Source organism: Lindgomyces ingoldianus, assembly GCF_010093535.1.
Source record: "Lindgomyces ingoldianus strain ATCC 200398 unplaced genomic scaffold BDR25scaffold_19, whole genome shotgun sequence".
Lineage (NCBI taxonomy): Eukaryota > Fungi > Ascomycota > Dothideomycetes > Pleosporales > Lindgomycetaceae > Lindgomyces > Lindgomyces ingoldianus.
The window spans coordinates 68,933-85,346 of NW_022985180.1; positions in this window are offsets into that span (position 1 = coordinate 68,933).

Consider the following 16,414-nt stretch of genomic DNA (forward strand, 5'->3'; position numbering starts at 1 on the left):
AGCTAATATTTAGTTAACATATTTTTATAAGGCTTCTTTCTATGTCCTTGTTAAAGGGCAAAGCCTATAGGTCTTTAAGTTATAGTCTTTTATTAGATTAATAGCATAGTTCTAAGGCTAGTGTAGTAGTAGTTTTTTAGAGTCCTTTAGTGTTTTAAACATGTCCTTATAGTCTTTGTATTTAAAAAGAATGCTGCTTTTATTCTAGATTTAAAAAATGCTAATCTATTTTACATCTTTATTAGTCTTAATGTCTTTATAGGAGACTTTTTTAAGTTTTTTTTTTATTATTTTTACTACTTAAGCTTTTAGTTCTTAGCAGGGGAACTTTTAAAGTTTTCTTTTCTTAGGGTAGTAACTACTACTCTACTTTACTTATTTATAGACTAGGCATTAATTATTATAGCATGCTAACTAGGTTATGCGCATATAATCTTTAGAGGTTTCTATTGTTATTGTTCTCTAGTTAATTACAAAGTTATGTGTTTTAAGCTAGTTATAGCCTAAAATTACATTATACTTGCCTTCTAATAGGAGTATATTTATAGACCTCTAATCTTTTGTGTTTAAGGTTTTAAAGTTTTTTTTATATATTTTTAAGTTAATTTATTTTTTACTATACTTAATTAAAGATGTGTTAGTAAGAGTTACCTTAAACAAGTCTTTCTTTATGCAGAATAAAATGCTTTATTTGTCTACCTAATTTTTATTTATTACAGTAAACATGCATCTACTGTCTATAAAGGCTAGTCTAGGCTGTTCTTTATATGTAAAGGTGGTTGTTAGACTATGTTTTGTCTCTTATTCTACTATAACTAGGGCTAATGCATTATAAAGGACTTCTTTGTTTAAAAAAAAGTAAGAATTAATGTTCTATAAGTTGTTATTAAACTTATTCTTTTTTTTTATAGATTTAGTGCTTTTAGTTATAGTAGTTAGCTACTTTACATTTATAATCTTTAACTAAGTAATATAATATTAGATAGTTTTCTTTTCTTGCTACTTTCTACTAAAAGTAGTAGAACTTACAGTTGTCTTATTCTTTATATGCTAGCTATTTCTTTTATTTATAAAAAGAGGTAGTCTAACAGGTATAATAATTTATAGTTTTGTAGGCTAAGGCTGTTCCTTACTATAGGCACCTGTTGTAGTTCTTCTTCTATGTAGGCTACTAGCCTATTTAGTGTTTATTGTCCTAGTGTTTAACACAGTAGCGCTGTGTGCACTAGTACTAGGGGTATAGACAGTTGTTAGGTCTATGTAAGGTGTTAAAAGAACCCTTCTAGGTCTACTAAGAGTATTCTTGTGTTTGTACTATCTAAACAAGGTGTTCTTTTTATTAGTAATTATTAGTGCTATAGGTTTTATTTCTACAAAGTGTATACTAGCTATAGCTCTATTGCATTACTAAAGCCTTTTTACTAATTATAAGGCTTAGAAGTAGCGTCTTAGGCTTTTCTAGTACTAGCTTTAGAACTTTAAACCTAGCAGGTCTACCTAATCTTTCTAGCTTCTAGTCTTAGATTCTAGTAAAGAATTGCTACTATTTTTTATTATCTATAATGTTATATTTAACTTTAGCTATCTACTATATTATATTAAATGTTAAGTAGTTATTGCTAATATTTATCTAGTAGAGCATAACTATGTAATAGCTTAGGTAGTTGTGTTATAGACTGCACTTCTAGCATTTACATTTCTAGAACCTTCTAGAAAGTTCTTTTACTAAAGTACTAAAGGTCTAATCTTAGAGAGGGAACTATTTTTTTTAAACATTTATAATATATTCTTAGATCTAAGTTTCTTCTTTATATTCTTTAAAAATTATAAGGTTCTACAACACTGTATTTAGGCTACTAAAGTTTTAAATAACTACTTCTTAATACGCTTTAGAGCAGTTGTTTAAAGAATAGTTTTTTTTACATTACTAGTAAAGTTTATTATTTAATCTTTCTAATATTTCCTTATCTATAAGGCTGTATTTAGTAGTAATAGCTTTTATTATTGCAGTAGTATTTTTATTCTCCCTTTTCTAAGAGTCTAAGTAATTTTAGTAGAAATGTTCTACTTTTCTATAGTTTAGGTAGGCCTTGTCCTTTAACTACTTTTATTATTTCTTTGTTAAAGGCAGCCTATTATGTTCTAGAACTTAGTTCTTTTTAAAGGGGGGGCTTTATATATGCTTTGCGTAACTAAGGTCTATTAGTTTTTTATTATATTATAAAAGCTCTTTCTTTTTTAGAATAAACTCTAGCTTTTAGAGAGTTCTTTTTAATTTTTTTTTTCTTTTTTACATTCTTTATAGCAGTTGTTATAGGTTGTTACTTTTATAATGTAACTATTTAAAGTAGTTAGCTTATTTACATGCATAAATTTATCTTTTACTTTATTATTTAGTCTGTTATAGAACATGCAGCATAGGGCTTTCTAGTTACTTTATCTACAGATAGCTAGTTGTTCTCTAAAGTGTGCTGTGTAGTTCTAGACTAGACTGTTGCCCTACTTTATAGTGTCTAGTCTGTTAGCTATAATTCTTTTTTTGTCTAGGGTTCTATAGATAGCTGTTAGAGCTGCTTTAAAACTATTAATGCTACTAAATACCTTCTTAGTTTTAGAGTTAAGTAGTACGCTGTTAGCTCTAAAGTCTATCTAGTTGTCTACATGTAGTTAGAACTAAATTATAGGAGGGCCTTTTAGGTGTAATCCTATCTAGGATATTATTTCTGTATTAGTCTAAAATGCTTCTTTATTATATTGCATATAAAGATAACATCTTATAAAAAATAGGTAAAGGTCCTTTAATAATCCTCTAAAAGGCTTTAAAAAGGCTAGCTTTAAAGTCTTTTTAGCTGTGTTACTTGCTTTTTTAGTTAAAATGTTTTATATCTTAGCTAGCTCTACTTATAGTTTATGTATTTAAAAGGCGTAATTAGTAGCTTCCTAGAGGCTTAAGAGCCTAAGAGAGGTCTATGTTTCTAGTGCTTTTTAGTAAAAGTTAGCAACTTCTTATTTAAGTTTTACTAGTTTACTAATTTTTTTTTAATCTACTAAAGGTTCTTAATGTTATTCTAGATTAAGTTAATCTATCCTGCTAGAATACCTTTAATTTAGCTATGAATTTCTATAGATTCTAACAGGGCTGTGTGGGCTATGTTAAAATCTAGGTTATATTAAAAGGTATCTATACTTTTTAGAGAGGTAGTGTTTAATGTTATAATTCTTGCTTTATAGAAGCACATAGGTCTTTATAATGTTCCTAGAGGAGAAGTAGGGTAAAAGGTAGAGGCTAACTAGTAGGGTGTACAGTCCTACGTACAGGCTAATAGGCTATTAGAGAGGAGTAGAGTGACTAGATTATAGTTTGCCCTTTATGCAGCAGTAGAGAGGCTAGGTTAAACAGTCTTGTTAGACAGAATTAGAGGTATATATAGTGTAGGATATATAAATAGTATTACAGCTTTTTAGAAAGCTAAATGCTACTTAGTCTATGTAGGAAATAAACTAAATGTTAAACACGCCTTTTAAAGGTTATTTAATAAGGGAACTATATACATGTGCAAGAGGTGCTAAGGCAAGTTTAAATAAGTTCTCTAAGTTTAGCTGTGCTAGCTGTACTGCTAACTTGCCTAAACTTGCTAAACTTGCTAAGGCTTTCTTAGGACTTATATCCTACTTTCCTATTAGATAACGCATTCCTCTATTACTGCAGGCAACTGTGTTGCTTCTGTGCCCTCTAATTAGTCTATAAGCGAGCCCTGTCCTAACCCAGCTAGATTGTGGAGCACTGCCGGTGGAGTTACGCTGGTCCAACCGTAGAACGTAACACTAAGCTTAAAAAAAAGTAGTTGTTAAGTACATACTTAAGCTTATTACACGCAGATTTCTTTTTAGGCTTACAGCTATAGTTAATATAGCTAATTCCTTACGCGCAGAGTGTAATCTAGGCTAGGTTAGCTTAAACTAGCCTAGTATATAGGTTAAGCACTGCTTTAAGTTTATAATAAAGTTTAATTATAAGTATAATTATAAAAAAGCGCTTTATAAAGATCTAAAAGTTATCTAAGGCTAGTTTTGCCTAGTAGCTAACATAAAAGCTAAGTACAGTATCTAGAATAAAGACATATATAACTTTAATAAGTTAAGCTTTATAATAAGCTAGATATTAACTAGAGCAGTTATTATAGCTTTAGAGAGATAAAGATAGCTAAAGGCAATATAGTAAAGTAATAAAAAGTAGATAATAGTTATCTAAAGCATTAACATAATAAAGTAAGCTATTCTACTTTTTATTATTTTTAAGGGCTACTATTACCTCTTTGCCTAGTATAAAGAGAAGAATCTACTTTAAAACTAGGTTATTATAGTCTCTAAAAACAGCTAGATAATAAATAAACTTAGGCTATAGTAGTTAAAGCACTTTAATAAGCATATAAAAAAAAGTTATAGGCGCTTATTAGCTTTTTATTATTAATAGCTATAAAAGCTATAACTTACTTAATTTCTAGTTGTACTATAAAAAGAATAAAATTATTACTATCTACATGCCTTTACACTTATTACACCTTTTATAGCCTCTTAATGTAGGTTATTTTGCCTCTTTAAAAAAGATGTATAAGCGCTAAGCTAAAGATTTTATGTGTAACTAAATTACTTATATTATAAAACTTAAGTTCCTACTAACGTACTTTACAGGCGAGTTGCTTACACACCGAAGTTGCTTACTTTTGCTAAGACTCTACCCTAACAAACTCTATTATAGCCTATAACAATCTGCTCTAGCACTATATAGTACAGTACAGCCTAGAATATTATTTAGATACTACTTCTACTTCTTACTTACACATTTACATGTTATGCCTAGTCTAATTGCACTATCTATAGCGCCTTTAGGATAGCTTACCTACTTTAGCTTACACCTGCTTCTTTGCCTTCTTCCTGTTACTACGCGCTTTAAACTCCTTTAAAGCTGTTAAGTGTAGGCCTTTTTAAATTATTAAGGTCTTTTTTACCTTAATTTACTTTTTTTTATGTAATTTATATTACATAGCAGCTTTATTAGCTGCTTAAAGCTTAGTAATTTCCTATTACACTAACACTAGCTTATGCGCAATTATTACTGCCTTTTTTAAGACTTTTTTAAACACCTTAACTATAAAAGTTAGTAAACTATTTATATACTTCTAAATTTTTATCTTTATAAGCATTAATTATAACCTAAGTTTTAAAGTATTACTTAGAGTTTATAACTGCTAGGGCTTGTTATATATAAGTAGTAGTAGTAATAAAGTGTGTAACTTTACATTAAGGCTTATAATAACTTATTATAAGTTAAAAAGAACTAATCTAGCGCCTTAAAACTCTTCTTAAATATTACTAAAAGTAATTATAGCATTATAAGCTGCTTTAAAGTATAGTAAAAACTTTATTTTTATAATATAAATAATCTAGTTATGTATAAAGTTTTTAGCTTAGCGCTTATACACTTTTTTTAAAGAAGTAAAATAACCTATATTAAGTAGCTATAAAAGGTGTAATAAGTAAAAAAGCATGTAAATAGTAATAATTTTATTATCTTTATAGTATTACAAGAAATAAAGTAAGTTGTAGCTTTTATAGCTATTAATAACTAGCAGATAGTAGCTGCTAATAGTACACTTCTTTATATGCGTGTTAAAGTGCTTTAACTAGTCTAAACTAAGCTAATTAGTAGTCTAGCTATGCTTAAAGATTATAATAACTTAATTCTAGAGTAGATTTTTTTTTATACTAGTTTAAAAAGTAGTTACTACTTTAAAAGATAATAAAAGGCAGAATAGCCTACCCTTTAGTATTAATGCCCTAGATAGCTGTTGTCTACTCCTAGTTACCTAGCTAGACTACTTTTAGCTATTCTTGTCTCTCTAAACTTATAATAACTACTCTAGTAGATATCTAGCTTATTATAAACTTTATTTTATTAAAGTTATACATGTTGTTATTCTAGATGCTATACTTAGCTTTAATATTCTTTATAAAGTTAAACTAGCTTTAAATTACTATAAGATTTTTATAAAAAGCTTTTTTATAGTTATACTTATACTTAAACTTTACTTTAAGCTTTAAGTAGCACTTAATAAACATATTAAGCTAGTTTATGCTAATATAGCCTATATTATACTTAGCGTGTAAAGAATTAGCTATATTAGCTATAGCTACTAGCTAAAGGGGAAATTCTTATGCATCTAGCTTAAGTATATGCTAAATAATTACCTACTTTTTATTATTATCTAGCTTTTATAAGTTAGCTATATAATTAGCTTAGAAAGGTTATCTAGCGCGTTAGTTACTTATTATCTTTTAAAAAACCTTATAGATAGCTGTAGCATGTTACTTAAAAAGTGTTATGTTTTATTTAAAAGCCTAAAGTGTAAGCTATATCTAATATTTCTTTAACATGTCTAAGTAGTGTTGTTAGGACTGCATTAGTATAAAAAAAGTAGTGTAGTAAAGTCTTAGCAAAAGTAAGCAACTTAGGTGTGTAAGCAACTCGCCTATGAAGTACGTTATGCTTTATACATGCTTATAATATAGTAATTACTTCTAGTAATATCTAAGAAGGGTTTTAAGGCGCTAGTTTAGTCCTATTTAACCTTGAATAGGTTAAAATAGCCTTTAACATCTAGTTATGTACTTTATTACTACTACTACTTATTAATAACAAGCCCTAGCAGTTATAAACCCTAAGTAATACTTTTAAATTTAGGTTGTAATTAATGCTTGTAAAGGTAAAGATTTAAAGGCATATAAATAGCTTACTAACATCTATAGTAAAAGCCTTTAAAAAAGTTTTAAAAAGGGCAGCAATTATTGCGCATAAGCTAGTGTTAGCGTAAAAGAAGATTATAAAGCTTTAAGTAGTAAATAAGGCTACCACGCAACATAGATTACATAAAAGAAAGTAAATTTAGGTAGAAAAGACTTTAATAGTTAAGAATAGAGCTTGTTTAACTACTTTAAAGAAGTTTAAAGTGCGTAGTAATAAGAAGAAGCTAAAAACACATGTGCGCGCTAAAGAAGGTAAGCTAAGTTAAAGGTAATATAGATAGTATAATTAGACTAGGCATAACTTACATACATGTAAGAAAGTAGCAGAAGTAGACTTTAAATAATATCTTGTGTTGTATTACTTTATACAGGGCTAAAGTAGGCTGTTTTGCGCTAGAATAGGGTGGTTTTAGTAGGGGCTTAGCAAAAGTGGCCGGCTAACCTGTGTAGCCAGCCAACTTGTTAGGTACGTTATTTACTTTTTAATAAAAGTATGCTTATAAACTTTTAATTTTTTATATTTAAAGTTCTAAGATCTTTTTTATATATTTTTAGGTTAATTTATTTTTTACTATATTCTATTAAAGATGCATTAGTAAGGATTACCTTAAATAAGTTTTTTTTAATTTAAAATAAAATGTCTTATTAGTCTACTTAGTCTTTGTCTATTCTAGTAAAGGTGCATTTACTGTTAAAAAAAGTAAGTCTTAATTATCTGTTAAATATAAAAGTTATAGTTAGGCTATATTCTACTTCTTATCTTACTATAACTAAGGCTAATATATTATAAAAGACTTTTTTATTTTCTAGAAGGTATAGATTAATATTTTATAAATTATTATTAAACTTTTTTTTTATATTTAGTGCTTTTTATTATAATAATTAGCTACTTTACACTTACAGTTCTTTACTAAGTAGTGTAATGTTAGGTAATCTTTTTTTATAACTTTTTATTAAAAATAATAAAACATATAGTTATTTTTATTTTTATAGTCTAGCTATTTTTTTTATTTATAAAAAAGAGCTGTCTAACAGGTGTAACAGTTTATAGTTTTATAGGCTAAGGCTGTTCCTTGCTATAGGCATCTATTATAGTTCTTCTCTTATATAGGCTACTAGCCTGCTTAATGCTTGTTGTTCTAGTATCTAGTGTAATACTATTACATACACTAGTACTAAGAGTATTGTCAGATATGCGCACCTACTGTCAAGACAGGAGGAACGTTTGACGAAAGCTGCTACATAGTACGAGCAATAAGCTCGAACAGTATGTTGCTGCAAATTGCTGCATTTTGCAGCATTTTGCAGCATTTTGCAGCATTTTGCAGCATGTTGCAGCAAATTGCAGCATTTTACAGCATGTTGCAGCAAATTGCAGCATTTTACAGCATGTTGCAGCAAATTGCAGCAAATTGCAGCATGTTACAGCATTTTGCAGCAAATTGCAGCATGTTGCAAGCTGGTCGCGCATAGGGCTAGTGCGCGAGGGACTCGGATTGGCAGAACAAAAAGCCGAGCAACACGAGTAGAGCAGAAAAAGGATTAATAAACAAAACACAATTAATACAATTAATTAATTATCCTATACATCATATCCAAACCTATTATTTATCTTAGGAAGCCTAGAAACAGTGCTTAAATCTGACAATTAAGAGTCTTAGTGCCTCCATCGATACAAAATGGCCACCCAGCCTCCTCGAGACGCGACAGTCGTCCTTCGAGACCACACCGACTACAGAGCCTGGATGATGCAGCTGCAATCGAGATGTGTAGCGCACGGCATCTGGCCGCAAGTGGATCCTAAGTTGACCATCCAAATGATCTCCAAACCAAGAGCTCCAGAGATGCCGCTAATAGCTGAGTTTTCACCAGCCTCCAACGTTAAAACGCCTACGCACATAAACAAGCTATTAATAAGTAGTGTTAGAGCCTTTAAAGAAGCTATTAAATACTACAAGATTAAGGCCTACAAGTACAAAAGTGACAGACATAATTATAAAAGAGAGCAATTAAGCCTCTAACAGATTATTGTCTTTATCTAGTTAACAGTTAGCCTGCATCTGCAGTGTACATGCTGTTCCCTAGATTAACTACTTAGACAGTAGATTACAAACTTTAAAGCTACAGTAGGCGTTAATAACTAATTTAAACAAGAACGTGTGCGCAACTAATATAATGCATCTTTAAAGCTGCTAAGAAACGCAAGCATATAGGACCTGTAGCTAGCAGAGTATAACTACGCTGCTATAGAAGCGGAGACATAAAATGTTCTAGAAACAACACAGTTTAATGCTGTTACAAAGGACTTTCTAACTACTATAAATAAAGTTGCCCCTTATTAGTCTATAACTTTTTAGGAAAGCAGATAGTTTACACTAAACATAAATTAAAAAGAAATAATAAAGCGCTTCTAAAAACATATAATGTTAAATTATCTAATATATATAAAAAAGCATAAAGCTGCCTTTACAACAGATTACTTATTATACCTTACTAAAAGTAGAAAGACCACCTAGGGCATAAATAAAAACGCCTATAGTGTAGAAGTTATAATGTTAAGAAAATAAGGTAAACTTTAACATTAATGTTATTAAAAAAATAACAGAAAGTTATTTTTAAGCTAGAAACCTACTAAAACAGAAGGCACTAAATGTTCTGCATGTAGACACATCTATGCATTAAAGAACTGCTTCTATGTCTATCTAGACAGAGCACTAGACTAGTAGATGCTAAATAAGAGAGTTAAAGAGCTTATAGCATTAAAGCGTAAGCACAACTTAGAATTTTAAAGCCTACTAAGAAAGCAGCGTAGACATAATTTAAAGATACTAATCCTAAAAAGTTTACATACACTTACACTAGAGATATAAGAAGACTAACTTAAAAGCTAGAAAGTATTAAAAGTTAAGGCAGCTACATTACTAGCTATAGTTAATTTAAACTAGAACAGATATCTGCTAAAAGAATTATTTATCCTTAACTTAGGCTTAACATGCTATATTATAAATAATTTTAATTAGATCTACAACTATTATTTACTAACACTAAAAGACTTTATCTAGTCTAGAAACTCTTATATATAGATTTAAAGCTATAGATTAATTACACTAAGCCTAAAAAGTAAGCATAAAACACATAGTTAAGTATACAGTCTTGTACTACATAACACTGCACTGTGCCTAGACCTGCTGTGCAACCTAGTCTTGTTTTGCCTACTATAATAGAAAGGAATCTAGTAGAACACATAAGCAAAGCTAACTGCTTTAAAGGCCTTAGATAGAATAATAATTAAAGATCTTATAAAGATCTATAGCTAATAGGTGTTAGAGTACTATCTACTATAAAAGGGCTTATATTATACACACATAATTAACATAAGAACTAAATGTAGTCTATAAAAGGCATTAGTAGAGCTATAGTATAAGCGTCTAGAACACCTTAGACTAGCTACACTTTAACACTTTATACAGCAAGCTAAAGAGGTGTAAATTAAAGAAATTATAACAGTCTAATATAACTTATGTAGCAGAGCTAAGATATAATAATAAATTAGCTGCACACTATAAATTAGTAATAGTAGACTTAGTAAAAGACTATTAATTACTTTCTATGCATATAAAGCACAGAGCATTATAAAAAAGTAAAGTTAAATGCTAATTACTAACAAGTATTCTAGCCTCTAGTAGGACCTCTACTTTAAAGATAACAGGCCTACTAAATTAATTATTAAAGCTTTTATAATTTTTATCTTTTTTCTAAAAAACTATTATAATATTACTATAAAAGTTATTAAAGCTAATAACAAGATTATAATAGTAAAACTAAAGGTAGAACGCTAGCTAGCATTACATAAAATAACTGTTAAGCCTTTAGCACTAGATACATAAGCCTAGAACAGAGAAGCTAAACGCTTAGAGAGTGTAAATAAGGAGAAGTTATAAGCTATGCAACTAGATGCTAACCTACTATAGAATATATAGCTATACATTACTAGAGCTAGCGTATACCTATATAATTAGATGCTAAACTATACTAACAACTAGAAGATACTATATAAGATCTTCTTTACATAAGCAGCTTTAAATAATAAAGTTGTTATATTAATTTAAAAGCTAAGCTTTACACATTTAAAAGCTTATAGCTGTAAAGCATTTATAATAACTAATAACACACATTAAAATAAATCTAAGCTATAAAAGCTAGACTTAAAGGCGTAGATTAGATATCTAGTTAAGTACTAATTATTAAACATCTACTATGTATAGATACTACTGCTAGTAAAAGTAATTTATACACATAATGTTATTTTTAACAAACACTTAGTCTTTAGTAGTAAGCCTAAAAACCTAATAGATAACTTTATATATAACATAGTAAAAAAAATTACTATATATATTAGAATAATTAAGCTTTTAACACTTAGTTATTAGCTAGAGATAGAGTTATTTTATAAAGACAACACTATAGATAATATATTAAATTTTAATAAAGTAGACTTACTAGGCTACTATTAAGAAAGAAAAATTAAAGATAACTATCTATCTCCTCTAAATACTCTGCTACCTACAGCACTACTTATATAGTTAATAGCTAGAGCAGCACTAAAGCTAAGCTAAATAGAGTTGTTAAAGACTATACTATAGGCTATAGCCTTTATAGCTAGTATAAGATCTAGAAGTGTAAAAAAGCATAGTAGCAAGACACTAGATAAAGCAGCATTAATAAAAATGCTATTTAAAAAAAAGACACTTTATAGAAGCTAGCTACTACCTCTACTATTAACCTAAAAGTAACTAGAAAAGCACTTTTTATATAAGATGTTTAAGGCAGTAGAAAGAACGCACCTAGATAGTTATTAGACAATAAAATTCTAGACAGAGGTCTAGACAAAGCTAATTAAGGCAGCTAGACAGTAGATCTTAGATTATATGTAGGTGTACACTTATAAGCTTAACAAGCACTATAGATTGCAAAGATGTAAGGCATAACTAGTAGCCTATAGTAATTAATAAAGAAACATTACTACATAAGATACCTACGCTGCTACCCTAGCAGGACACTTATTTTAAATGCTAATAGTAATATCTACACGCTTTAACTTAAAGCTTAAATAATACAACATAACTAACGCGTTTATACATGCAGCAATTAACTGCAATATCTACATGCAGATGCTAAAAGGCTATTAGAAACTAGGTATAATACTAAAGCTTTAAAAGGCACTATATAGCCTATAAATTTCTTCTCTACTCTAGTAACACTATTTTATAATAACTTTTAAAGGCCTTAGGTTCTTAGCTGTCTTACACAAACCCTACTATATAACTAAAGCTAGAATATTTGTCTTTTTTTATATAGACAACCTTATTATTGCGCACAGAAAAGGCTCTAAAGCAGATGCATAGCGTGTAGTAGACTAGTTATAAGAGAAGTATACCTTAATAGAAGGCAAGGACCTATAATAGTTTCTAAAAGTTAAAATTATTAGAGATTAATAAAAACAAATAATTTAGCTGTTATAGGCCTTATATATTAACAAGATAGCTAGGCTAGCTAACAGAAAGGACCTGCAGCATGCTACACCTATAAGCAGGATTAAACTTATGCTGTAATCTAGTTTTGCAACCCTATTAAAGGTAAATTAATATTAGCAGAAGATTAGATCTCTGCTCTTTATAGTAGTTACTATAAGACTAGACATTGCCTTTACTATATTACGCCTTACACAGTTTCTCACAAATCCTGCATCTAACTATTAGGATGCAGCTGATTAAGTTATCCTGTACCTACATGCGACACAGACGTACGCACTCTAATTAAAAGGAGAAGACTACTTTATAGTAGCAAGCAATATGTTATTTATAGATAATACACTAAATAAAAAGAGCTCTTAGAGCTATGTTATTTAACTATTTAGCAGATAGATTACATAGTAAGTAAATAAACAAGATATAGTAATAATGTTAACAATAAAAGCAGAATTACTTACACTATTCTAAGTTGCTAAAGAAGCTATGTTTACAAGAATGCTTTTTAATAAACTATAAGTTAAGATGCCTAATTTAACTATTATAATCTAGTGTAACAACAAGCAGATAATTTAACTAGTAAACAAAAAGATATCTTAACTTTAAACTAAGCTCTAACATGTTAACATCTATAACTACTAGCTCTAATAGGAAGTCTCTTAACAAACAATTAAGGTTGTCTATGTCCCCTCTAGCAAAATGCTTGTGGACAGACTTACTAAAGCGCTTCTAGCTAGCAAATAGCTAAGCTTTCTTTAGCAAATTTAGCTAGTTAATGTTAGGGAGAGGATAGTTAGTTAGGAAGCGTATATAGAAGAGATTAAAGCAAGAATGGAAGCCCTAGAAGCATACTAAGGTTGCGCAATCAGGAACTAGCTTGAAGCATGTCTAAGCTAAGAGGGTGTGTCAGATATGCGCACCTACTGTCAAGACAGGAGGAACGTTTGACAAAAGCTGCTACATAGTACAAGCAATAAGCTTGAACAGTATGTTGCTGCAAATTGCAGCATTTTGCAGCATTTTGCAGCATTTTGCAGCATGTTGCAAGCTGGTCGCGCATAGGGCTAGTGCGCGAGGGACTCAGATTGGCAGAACAAAAAGCCGAGCAACACAAGTAGAGCAGAAAAAGGATTAATAAACAAAACACAATTAATACAATTAATTAATCATCCCATACATCATATCTAAACCCATCATTCATCTTAGGAAGCCTAGAAACAGTGCTTAAATCTAACAAGTATAGACAGTTGTTAAGTCTATGTAAGGTGTTAAAAGGGCCTTTTTAAGTCTACTAAGAGTATTCTTGTGTTTATACTACCTGTACAAGGTGTCCCTTCTACTAGCAGTTGTTAGTGCTGTAGGAGTTGCTTCTATAAAGTATACACTATCTATAATTTTATTATATAATAAAAGCCTTTCTACTAATTACTAGGCTTAGAAGCAGTGTCTTAAGTTTTCTAAGAACTAGCTTAGAGACTTTAAATCTAGTAAGTCTACTTAGTTCTTCTAGTTTTTAATCTTAGATCTTAGTAAAAAACTACTATTATTTTTTTTATTTATAATGTTGTATTTAACTCTAGCTATTTATCTTACTATGTTAAATGTAAAATAGTTATTACTAATATTTATCTAATAAAGCATAACTATGCATTTATTAAGATAGTTATGTTATAGACTACACTTCTAACATTTACACTTCTAGAACTGTTTAGAGAGCTTTTTTACTAAAGTGCTAAAAGTTTAATTATAAAAAGAATTTTTTTTTTTTTTAATATTTATAATATATTCTTAGATTTAAGTCTTTTTTTATATTTTTTAAAAATTATAAGATCTTGTAACACTTTATTTAAGCTACTAAAGTTTTTATAAAGCTATGTAAGGCACTAGAGACATGAGGAACTGCATTCTATTGCTAAAGAAGGGCAACTACAGGTTTATATAGTACTAGATAAACCTATTATGTGACTTAAGGCCACTAATAGCTCTAGGCTGCAGCAGGTGGCATTGCTAGGCAGCAGTACGCTAAAGGAGTGTTGGTGGCTAGCGCATAGAGAGCTTTGTAACTGCAAACAGTTTTAGATAGCTACTTTTTAATACACTTTAAAGTAGTTTTTTAAAGAATGGTTTTTTTTATATTACTAGTAAAGTTTATTATTTAATCTTTTTAATATTTTTTTATCTATAAGGCTATATTTAGCAGTAATAGCTTTTACTATTATAGTAGTATTTTTATTCTTCTTTTTTTAGAAGTCTAGGTAATTTTAGCAGAAATGTTCTACTTTTTTATAGTTTAAGTAAGCCTTATTCTTTAACTACTTTTATTATTCTTTAGTTAAAGGCAGTCTATTACATTCTAAAACTTAGTTTTTTTATTAAAAAGAGGCTTTACATATGCTTTATGTAACTAAGGTCTATTAGCTTTTTATTATACTAAAAAGACTTCTTTTTTAAAAAAATAAACTTTAGTTTTTAAGAAGTTTTTTTTTACTACTTCTTTTTTTTACACTTTTTATGTCTATTATTATAGGTTGTTACTTATATAATAAAGCTTTTAAAAGTAGTTAGTTTATTATTATATATAAATTTATTTTTAATAATGTTGCTTAGCCTGTTATAAAACATCTAGTAAAAAGCTTTCTAATTAGTCTAGCTATAAATAGCTAGCTGTTCTCTAAAGCGCGCTGCATAGTTCTAGGCTATGCTTTTTATTTATTTTAAAGTATCTAACTTATTAGCTATAATTTTTTATTTATTTATAGTTTTATAAATAGCTATTAGAGTGTCTTTAAAAGCTTTAATACTACTAAATACTTTTTTTATTTTAAAAGTAAGTGTTATGCTATTAGCTTTAAAGTCTATTTAATTATCTATATATAGCTAAAACTAAATTATAAAAAGGCTTTTTAAGTGTAATCTTATCTAGAATATTATTTTTATATTAGTTTAAAATACTTCTTTGTTATATTATATATAAAAGTAGCATTTAGTAAAAAAAAAGCAAAAGTTTTTTAGTAATTCTTTAAAAAGCTTTAAAAAGGCTACTCTTAAAGTCTTTTTAGCTATAATACTTATTTTTTTAGTTAAAATGTTCTAGAGTTTAGCTAGCTTTACTTAAAGTGCATGTATCTAATGCGTAGAGCTAGTAGCTTATTAAAAGTTTATAAGTAATAAAAAATTATTAAATTTTACTACTTTTTAGTAAAAGTTTTTAACTTTTTTTAAAAAATTTACTAGTTTATTTATTTTATTACTAATCTACTAAAGTTTTTTAATGTTGTCTTAGATTATGTTAATCTATTTTACTAAAATAGCTTTACTTTAAGTAGAAACTTTTATAAATTTTAATAAAGCTACATAAGCTATATTAGTATCTAGATTATGTTAAGTAGTTATACTTTTTAAAAAAAGTAGTGTTTAATGTTATAATTTTTACTTTATAAAAGCACTTAAGTTAATAATGTTCCTAGTAGAGTAAGATAGGTAGTAGGGGCTAACAGTAGGGTGTACAGTTCTATGTAAAGGCTACTAGGCTAATAAAGGGAGGTAGAGTGACTAGATTATAGTTTACCCTTAGGCAGCAGTATAGTAGCTAGGTTAAACAGTCTTGTTAGACAGAGTTAGAGGTATATATAGTGTAGATATATAAATAGTATTGCAGCTTTTTAAAAAGCTAGAATACTACTTAGTTTATATAAAAAATAAACTAAATATTAAACACACCTGCTAAAGGTTATTTAAGGTTAGAACTATATACATGTTAGAGTGCTAAAAATAAGTAGAATAAGTTTATGTAAGCCTACTAAGCGCGGCTTTATAAACTCTCTTAGACTTGTTAGACTTGTGGCCTGCCTTTCTATTAGATAACGCATTCTTCTATAACTGCAGGCAGTTGCGCTGCTTCTGTATCCTCTAATTAGTCTATAAGCAAGCCCTATCCCATCCTAGCTAAATTGTAGAGCACCACAGGTGGAGTTACGTTGGTCCAACCATAGACCGTAACAAAAAGAAGGCTTATCTAACAAACTTTCTTCTACACATCCTTGTATTATAATACTACTAGCAGTGCGCATGCAGCCTTTAAG